We start from the raw sequence: 11010 nt of genomic DNA, 5'->3' as shown, positions 1-11010 counted from the left end.
AGACCCAGGCCAGTTGGCCTTGGTGAGTTCCTGATAGAACATCCCCATTGTCTCAGTGTATGGGTGCACCCCTCACGGTCCTGAGTTCCTTGCTTGTGCTCTCTCTCCTTCTGCTTCTGATTTGGACCTTGATATTTCAGTCCGGTGCTCCATTGTGGGTCTCTGTCTCCTTTCATCGCCTGATGAAGGTTAATATTCAGGAGGAAGCCTATATGATTTTCTTTGGGTTCTCCACACAGCAAGTCCACATTGCCATAAAGCAAGCTGCAGCACTCTGTTCCTAAACCCAATTCAAATGCTTTGTAGCCAGACGTCCTGTCTGAGTCAGAGGCATGGAAGAAAGAAGAAAAAAAGAGTATAGAGAGTCATAAGTTACTGCTTTTTAAAAAGGGTAAAGTCTTCAATTGTCCAACCTCTACTTCCTGTCTGGTTGTCCTGCCTATACTTCCTGCCTACTACTGGCCAATCAGCATTTATTTAAAACATAATTGACAGAATTCAGAATTGTCCCATACCTGTTGATTGAAAATGTATTATCAGGCTTTTTGATACTGATTTTAAAGTCACCCTTCCCTACCTCATTGCAATAGAGGGTCTAAGAAAACAGTTTTCAAATGATGGAGATGTGAGATTAATTTTTTCCAAATGCCAGGGCTGACTGAGAAAAGATTGGAGCATGTCGGGTTTTAAATCAAGTACATGCAACAAGAATGATGCAAGGTTGGTATGACTGAGATTCTCTTCTATATTCACACCATTTTGAATATCACAGAAGTTTTGTCAAGTGGGCTCTAGGTTAGGCAGAGAAGCCATGATGGTTGTAGATAATTTCTATAAAATAATCACAAAAGTGGTAATGAAACAGTTCTCTGGAATATGTGGGATGTGGAATCTCTCCTTTAGTATGAAAATAGTGTCTCTTGATACATGAATGTGACTTTCTCTATGCTGTCTAGAGGACAAAAATTACAGCAGGTGTGGCTTACAGAATATCAGCGCATGTTAAGAGAGATCTTCAACTTTTAGGGTCAACTATCTTGGGAAAACCTGACTAGCAATATCAGGAAGGTGGAGGCAGTCCTAGTGGGATGTGACATTCTGGAAAGACAAGCTTATTTGCAATCTACTTTTTCTAAAGGGACCTATGCTTTTGATAACCATATAGCTACTAGAAACATACACACACACACACACACACACACACACACACACACACACAATCTTACTGAACTAATCTAACTATGCCTTTAAGCTCAACAACAAAACAGGAATTTCAAACAAAGGAACTCTGGAGCTCCTTCCAGGTCTAAAATTCTGGAAATGCAACAAATCCATTGGGTTTTTCTATTTTTTTTCTCCTCATCTCTTACTTGGACAAAATCAGAGAATTAGCTGCAAGTGTTTTATTTTTGCTACAATTTTGCAGAGGGATATATTCATAAGTAAAACAAAAAAGCAAACTGCGATCTCAGAAAGAAACTGCTACTAACTTAAAATGCTAGCTGCAATAAGATAGACAGATATTAAATCAAACTAAAAATAAAATACACTACCATAATAAACTTTTGCATTTATGGCAGGGTTATGATTAAAGCCAACCTACATTCTGATAGCAAAAATGAATAATAGAGAAATAATGTTACTTCCTGAAGGAAATTATGGAATATATGTACTTGAAATGATGACTAGTTCCAGTATTTTCTTTTGCTTATGCAGTCCTGAGAGTCCATGGCTGATTTCACAGATGATTAGACATCACTTTAAATATTGAAGAGCCATTTGAAATGCTTCAAAAATGGAAAAGAGATATTGGGCTTTAAAATGAGGTAAAGCTGATTAGGCTCTGTTCACTACAATAGGTTTCATTCAATAACTTTACAACAAAAGAGCGATACTTTCTACTACAGTCTGCTAATAGCAGAAGATACATCTTTAGTTATGGGAAGCATAACTTCCATGCAGAGTTATGCTAAATGGTTTTGCTCAGTAAAGATAGGGGACTGAGGGCCATCTACTTTTAGTTCTAGGAAAATTCTGCAGGCGTAGCTTCCCCTTCGCATCATGAGACTCCCATTAATGTGGTCACTCAGGGGCATACCAGGAGACAGTCCTCTTTGAACATCACATGCCGACACTTGCACAGAGCACATGTTTAACTACGGGAAGTTTATCTTGGAAGAGGTGCACAGAGGCATAGAAGATGAGGCAACTATGTTCTCCCTACAAGGCTTTGTGTCATTTGGTAGTTGGATAGCTGGAAAATCTCATATTCAGGCTACAGTCTTCTCATATTTGTGAAATAAGGAGTTTGTGCAATTCAGTTATAGATGGAAGAATCAGATAAAGTGGTTAGTCTGTGATATGTGACTTACAGGGTACACTCTAGATGGGGGTGTCCGTTTAATTGGCCACTTCTTAAACAACTTTCTAAAATTCTTGCAATGGATTCACAGTGGATATAAGTAAGATGATGTGGTGGAGTACATGCCTCATTAATTCAACAAGACTGATGTCCTCAAAAGACTTGGGAATATATGGGAAACCACAAACCTGAGGAGAAACACTTTGTGAAGACTGGCCTTGGCTTCTTCAGCTCCAAGCTAGGAGAACAAAGAATGGCTAACCCATTCCATAAGCCTTGGAGACACAGGCACTTGGTGCTAAAGGATTCTGTATTTTTAATCTTTAGTCTTGATAATCATACGAGCATATTTCTCTTGTTGCAAGGTGCTCAGTTTGAGGCCCAGGGTTGTGGCAACCCTAGGAAACTTCTTAGTGGTTTATTTTTGCTCTCAGTTTGTCTTTTCTCCTTCCTTTATGTTCATAAATATATAAAGTACTTCTATGCCAGGCATTATGACAATATTTAAGAACAGTAAGATGATAGAAATTGACATCAGTGCAGTATAGCTATGCAACCACACATTCCAGTAGCTTGCGTAAGCTGAAATATCACAGGAGCAATCATATTTGGATTCCCAATGTACAAATGAGTGATATTAATTTACAGAAAGATTAACATTCTTGCTTTAAGTCAAACACCTGGTGTCCAGCAAAGTCAACATTTGGACTCAGGTCCCCATACACAATGTCTACCACTCATTCTTCACGCAGGCTCTGAAGTTGCCCCAAATCCGTGACATCCCAAACTCACTTCATAATAGCAGAACAGCATACAATGTCTTAAAATTCAAGATGTTTTAAGGCAAAGGTAGAAGAAAATATAGTATATTAATACAGCTAAGAGGAAGGCATAGGATGACTAGGGTACCAGAGTCTTCCTGAAGGAGGTGATAGAGAGGGCAATGAAAGACATCAAGGAGAGGAAGATAACGCAAATTAGATGTGGTGGGCATCAACAAAGATTGTGAAGGGGAAGAGCTGAGTGCTTCCTATAGCCATTGGGATTTCAGCAGCTAGAGCTGTAAGAAATGAAACCAGGCAGAGCTTAGGCTTCCTTTGGTGTATAAAAAGCCTCTAAACTGGTCAATTGTATAGGGTTAGTACTAAGGCAAGAAAGAGCCAGATGGTATTTGAATTTCAAGACCCCAATTTGAATGTCTGTACTACTTTGCTTTCAGCCTCCTGTTGGTTTTAGGGACTTTTGCTTTGGGGTGTAGTTATTGCCATCCATGACAGAGTCTTCTCTCTTCCATCAGGCTAACCAATGTTCTTCTATTGGCTCCATGCTAAGTCTTCTTTTAAATGATGGAGCCAGGACAAGGGCAAATATGACGAGTCCCAGGGTTTTGGTGCTTACATTTTCCAGTGACAGCAAATTATCTTGTAAGCCCTGGCTGAGTGATAGCTGCAAGGAGACAATAAAAAACAACATGCTGGGATGTGACACAGCGATGGATGGGAGGTGATCCCATTGATAGGGTGTCAGAAAGTCTCCACAGAGAGGTGACGCTCGAGCTGTGACCTGTAGAACGATGGCCTATTCATGCTGAGAATTGATGCAGAATCATCCCTGATGAGGAAAACAGCAGGTGCAATGTTTCTAGAGACAAGCAGGCTTGACATTTTCAAAGCGTAAGGAAGAAAGCCAGATGACTAGCATGTCATCAAAGACAGGCACAACAGCAGACCTGCTCACGCGGGAAGAGTATCTGAGGACACTTTCCTAAGAGTTTGTGCTGAAGATGAACTGATGGTGAGCCAGATGGGATTTGCAAGGAAGAAGTGATGGTCTCAGATTGGCAATGTCCAGTCTTTCCTGTGTGGTGACTTGGTTGTTAGGTGTGGTTAGGAGAGAACATTTCCAAACATCCATGACCATCCTCACAGTTCTGGAATTAGCCACTTGAACTGGAAAAGCACCTAGAAAATCTGTGTCCAGTTAACATACTTTACAGTAACAGCTCTCAAAAACGAGCTGAGTTTTCGAATGACAGCAAAGGTCCCTGGTCACCCAGAGCTGGAAGGGTGGAAGAGACCATGGTCACAGGCTAGTGAAAGTCACAGTCATTCTCTTTCAGCTGGACTCTGTCACAGCTGGCAGAACTTTGCTCACTGATACACTGGTTTGTGTGGGCATTGCCTGTTCATTCTCCCCTTTCTCTAAAGCAGGATTCATTGAGCATTCACCAACATTATCTTCCTACTATTGGTGTTGGGTCTTTAGTGAATCTGGAGAGATTTATAGCACCCTGGTAACCTGCACTTCTATCTTGATCCTCCTGTTTAACTTACTTGGAGGATTCCTTGCTGTACACTTGCCTCAGTTCTCAGCTATAACCAATGATAGATATTTCTAATGGTAAAAATGAACAACACTGTGGTCAGAATTAAGGAGAAGCAGAAGAGATAAATTCGGTGTTTTCATTAGTATATGCTAATTTTATTTTACAGGTTTTATTGAGACATTTTTTATGTATGTACATAATGTATTTTCATCATATATACTCCCCCAATTGCCCTCTCTTGACTAAAATGAATCTTTTTTTTTACTTGAGCAAGGTTATAAAAACTAATAATAATAAATAAACACATTTTAAAATAATAATAACAATATTACCAAATGGATACTCATTCACCAAACGCTGAATATTGCTCCAATTATCACTCTCTACCAATTATTATTTCACACACTGTGACAGATGAGGTGAACAATAAAAGCCACAGAGGTGACCTTGAGCTTCATAGATTCTGACTCTAGTACAGTAGTTAAAGGAGGAGGAGAAGCCAGGTGGAGTCCAGAAGAACACCAAGCAAACATCAGGCAGAGAAATAATCCAGAGTGAAAGCTATAAATGAAAGCCATTGAGAGGTGGGAATGACATAAAAATAGAGGTGTCACCTATTGGGGGACTGCGAGTCACCTACAGGCAGAAGCAAGACTGTAACACAGCAGCCCTTCCAAGAAACCCATTTGGGAACACCCCTGAAAGTCTGGAGTGCGCCCCAAAACCTATCTGGGAAGCTGACCTTGTTATTCCAAGTCCCATACTTCACAATCACTGTGATTTTTTTCTTATTTATTTATTTATTTATTTATTAAAGATTTCTGTCTCTTCCCCACCGCCGCCTCCCCTTTCCCTTCCCCTCCCCCAATCAAGTCCCCCTCCCTCGTCAGCCCAAAGAGCAGTCAGGGTTCCCTGCCCTGTGGGAAGTCCAAGGACCACCCACCTCCATCCAGGTCTAGTAAGGTTAGCATCCACGAAACTGCCTAGGCTCCCACGAAACCAATAGGTACAGTAGGATCAAAAAACCCGTTGCCATTGTTCTTGAGGTCTCAGTAGTCCTCATTGTTCACTATGTTCAGCGAGACCGGTTTTAACCCGGGCTTTTTCAACCCAGGCCAGCTGGCCTTGGTGAGTTCCCGATAGAACATCCCCCTTGTCTCAGTGTATGGGTGCACCCCTCGCGGTCCTGAGTTCCTTGCTTGTGCTCTCTCTCCTTCTGCTTCTGATTTGAACCTTGAGATTTCAGTCCGGTGCTCCATTGTGGGTCTCTGTCTCTGTCTCCTTTCGTCGCCTGATGAAGGTTAATATTCAGGAGGAAGCCTATATGATTTTCTTTGGGTTCTCCTTCTTATTTAGCTTCTCTAAGAACCCGAATTATAGGCTCAATGTCCTTTATTTATGGCTAGAAACCAAATATGAGTGAGGACATACCATGTTCCTCTTTTTGGGTCTGGCTTACCTCACTCAGGATGGTGTTTTCTATTTCCATCCATTTGCCTGCAAACTTCAAGAAAAAAACCATATGATAATTTCATTAGATGCTGAAAAAGCATTCGACAAAATTCAACACCCCTTTATGATAAAGGTCTTGGAGAGAATAGGAATACAAGGGTCATACCTAAATATAATAAAAGCTATCTACAGCAAACCGACAGCTAACATTAAATTAAACGGAGAAAAACTCAAAGCCATCCCACTAAAATCAGGAACAAGACAAGGATGTCCACTCTCTCCATACCTCTTCAATATAGTGCTTGAAGTTCTAGCAATAGCAATAAGACAACATAAGGTTATCAAGGGGATTCGTATTGGAAAGGAAGAAGTTAAGCTTTCATTATTTGCAGATGATATGATAGTGTACATAAGCGACACCAAAAACTCTACCGAAGAACTCCTACAGCTGATAAACACCTTTAGTAGTGTGGCTGGATACAAGATCAACTCCAAAAAATCAGTTGCCTTCCTATAGACTAAGGATAAGGAAACAGAGAGGGAAATCACAGAAGCATCACCTTTCACGATAGCCACAAAGAGCATAAAATATCTTGGGGTAACCCTGACCAAGGAAGTGAAAGATCTATTTGACAAGAACTTTAAGTCTTTGAAGAAATAGAAGAGAAGAGGGCACCAGAAAATGGAAGGATCTCCCTTGCTCTTGGATTGGGAGGATCAACATAGTAAAAATGGCAATTCTACCAAAAGCAATCTATAGATTCAATGCAATCCCCATCAAAATCCCATCAAAATTCTTCACAGATCTGGAGAAGACAATAATCAACATTATATGGAAAAACAAAAAACCCAGGATAGCCAAAACAATCTTATACAATAAAGGAACTTCTGGAGGCATTACCATCCCTGACTTCAAACTCTATTACAGAGCTACAGTATTGAAAACAGCTTGGTATTGGCATAAAAACAGAGAAGTCGACCAATGGAATCAAATAGAAGACCCTGACTTTAATCCACAAACATATGAACACCTGATTTTCGATAAAGGAGCTAAAAGTATACAATGGAAAAAAGAGAGCATCTTCAACAAATTGTGCTGGCAAAACTGGATGTCAATCTGTAGAAGAATGAAAATAGACCCATATCTACCACCATGCACAAAACTCAAGCCCAAGTGGATTAAAGACCTCAATATCAATCCAAACACACTGAACCTGATAGAAGAGAAAGTGGGAAGTACTCTACAACACATGGGCACAGGAGACCACTTCCTACGTATAACCCCAGCAGCACAGACACTAAGGGCCTCATTGAATAAATGGGACCTCCTGAGACTGAGAAGCTTCTGTAAAGCAAAGGACACTGTTGCTAAGACAGAAAGGCAACCCACTGACTGGGAGAAGATCTTCACCAACCCCGCAACTGACAAAGGTCTGATCTCCAAAATATATAAAGAAATCAAGAAACTAGACCGTAAAAGGCTAATCAACCTAATTATAAAATGGGGCACTGAGTTGAACAGAGATTTCTCAACAGAAGAAGTTCAAATGGCCAAAAGACACTTAAGGTCATGCTCAACTTCCTTAGCGATCAGGGAAATGCAAATCAAGACAACTTTAAGATACCATCTTACATCTGTCAGAATGGCGAAAATCAAAAACACCAATGATAGCCTTTGCTGGAGAGGTTGTGGAGAAAGGGGTACATTCATCCATTGCTGGTGGGAATGCAAACTTGTGCAACCACTCTGGAAAGCAGTGTGGAGGTTTCTCAGGAAATTCGGGATCAACCTACCCATGGACCCAGCAATACCACTCTTGGGAATATACCCAAGAGAGGCCTTATCACACAACAAAAGTATATGTTCTACTATGTTTATAGCAGCATTGTTTGTAATAGCCAGAACCTGGAAACAACCTAGATGCCCTTCAATTGAAGAATGGATGAAGAAAGTATGGAATATGTACATATTAGAGTACTACTCAGCAGTAAAAAACAAGGACTTCTTGAAGTTTGTGATTTTTTTCTATATTCCTATCAAACTCCTTCAAGGGCCTTTTCCTTTTCCTTGTGAGAGTGGGCCACATCCTCTGCCTTTGAAGGAGGAATCACCCTGGTCCCAGGCTGGATAGTTCTGAGCTTGTCGCCTTTATACACCACGTCGTAGTGATATCACCATGGTGATTATTGTGACAGAATAGTTCCACAGTCCACAGTTTATGAACTGATTTCAGGTTGGAGGTTTACACGCTGTTGCTGGTCTCTTCAACTGCTGGCTTCCCTCCCTCTCTGGTGAGTTAATGGTCTTGGCATTCCCTATTCCTTCAGATCACTGATGCTAAGCCTAAAAGGTCATATTCCAGTTCTTTGTTGGCTGTGACTACTCGATTTTCACCTTCCCCTTTACACTGAAATAGAAAACCTCCCCTCCTTTAGTTATCCTTTTCATGATCATGTTGCCTTTATAGTTAGAATCTTCAGGGCCAGAGTTAACATGGCAAATACTTAATCTTCGGTCACTTTGCTCCCTTGGGAAGAACATCAAATAACAGCAACAACAAAACAAACGAATCTCAGGCCCACCAATTGCATATCTGCATCTCACATCCAAGCGTGGGGAGAATCTCAGATAGGGAAATAAACTGAGGTAAAGTGACTTCCTAGATGATGATGAGTTGTTATCCAGGGTAGTCCTGTTTCATCTTTTCCAAGAAACTGCAGAGAGCTAGATAGGGATGGGGGAGGGAGAGCAGCCTATTTGCTGCCATGAAGCTTCAAGACCCTATGACAGCACTCAGGAGACACATTGATTTAGAGGCAGCAACCTTTCTCTCTGCTGAGTGAAACTGAAATCTGAAAGATGAATCTTGGCCTTTGGGCCGTGCATCTTGCAGTGACACTTCCTTTAAAGAGTGAAGAAATCATTCAAAAATGTAAACTGAACTTGGGCTTTTCAAGCGTTTGCATAAATCAATGTACATCAAATGGTGCGCTATTATGGAACGAAGGAACGTGTCTTCTTTCTGGAAGCGAAAGTGCCAAATGATTTGTGTGAGTCGGGCTTCACCTATCACTATTCTGCTTCCTCGTCCACGAGATGGAAATATTTATATTCCACAAGGAAAATGGATGTGATGGTCTCAGCGCAGAAAACAAATGCAACGGGGGGTGGTAATGGATAACTGAGGGAGCTATTTGCTCGAAGCCCCTTTCTCAAAGACGGCACTGGAAGCAAAGAAGGAATTTCTTGCTCTCCAAACGTCAAATCAAAGGCCTTGAATGTCAAGAAGGTGATGCTGAAAGCTCAGCGACAGTAACAAACTAGGCACTTACCCCATCTCCTGACCCAAGACCCTCAGGCTCAGGAGGCAGCCCAAAACCAGCACTATTCTTGCTCACTGGAGCACTTGGCTTTCTCAAGCCCAGACCAGGCCACCCCACTATATGTTAGACTTTCCCAAGAATTATGTGTGCATAGCACTTAACATGCACAGAGGCAAAGCCAGCAAAAACACATTCACTGTTAGATGAATGAATGAGCCAATATTTATAGCTCTGTAATTTTGCTTGAATGAACACTAGAATACTTTAAAAATAATCTACCAGCATTAATAAGAATTATTATATCCATTAAACATCAACATTATAGTTCAAACCTAGGTAAGGGAGAAAAAAGAATTTACTGGGAAATCTCAGAGGATTTTAAGTATGGCTACAATCAAGACTTCAATTCCTTCTCTCTGTGTGTTCCTCTCCCTTCTATTCCCTTCCTCCCTCCAAAACTCCCTCCTCCGTGCTTGCCTTAGTTTTTAAATAAACTGTGTTCATGCAAAGACAAGATGATCTGCCAGCAGTTCTGAAGTTCAAGGCTTACTTGATTGTCATAGTTTATATACCTAGAGAGAGAAAACTTATGCAAAGTTTCAGAAACAGTTTATAGATGGGTTTTTGATTGGTTTGGCATGGGCAGCTGGGTTGTTCTGAAAAGAAGTGCAAAGCCATTAGTCAATATGCATGCAGTGCTTGTTCTATATAGTACATGCCCTGGCATCCTTAACTGACTTCTTCTTTAGTGACTTGGTGACTTTGCATGCCATAGTGTTACCTCTGAAAGTCAAGGAATGGGATTCTATCTTATGGGTCAAAGACATGTTTCTAAGAATACTAGAAAGTATTAGGGAGAAAAGTTACACTGTGTTCCAAGAAACAATTGAATGATCCTCTGACTCAAACCCTTGTGCTGGTTGAGAATTCTGTGAAGCCCTCTGCCTTGGACGTGAAAGGAGCACACACAGTATCAAACTCAAAACTACCATACTCCCTACCCTGAGAGTTTTATGATTTGGGCTACCTGTTCCATGGACAGGAAGAGTTGAGGTAGAGGTTCAGGGTTTGGGTTCTGGGCTCACATACCAGGTCTTTACACTCAGCCCTGACCTGGGACTGCTGTGAGATTCTGCTCAAGACAAACACACTCCTAATTTCCAGCTCTCCTCGCCATAGATGGTGATTATTACCAGGTTTCTGAAAATGTTCTGTGATGAAGTGATATTTTATCTAAACAGCACTTGCAAGTACAAGTCTAAGCACTTATTCAAAGAGTAGTATCTGGTGTTCCAACGAGCTTTAGGAATGAGTTCACAGAGCCTGGCTTGCTTAGCTTAACACACTGCTGTCTATTCTCCTTGAATTACTCAATTTTATCTTTGAAATTGCATCTTGGAACTGACATCCAATATGACAATACAAGCACGGTCATGGTGAAGATGTATGCCATATGTATGTCCATCTTCCCTGTCACACAGTAGCACTGAGCATTGTAAACCTCCCTAGGCAAAGGATTCCAGGAGATTGACTTCATGGGTTGTTT

Source organism: Alexandromys fortis, unplaced genomic scaffold, assembly GCF_014885135.2.
Source record: "Alexandromys fortis isolate MF-2015 unplaced genomic scaffold, M_Fortis_MF-2015_v1.1 scaffold_0, whole genome shotgun sequence".
NCBI classification, from domain to species: domain Eukaryota; kingdom Metazoa; phylum Chordata; class Mammalia; order Rodentia; family Cricetidae; genus Alexandromys; species Alexandromys fortis.
This window is presented reverse-complemented; position numbering follows the sequence as displayed.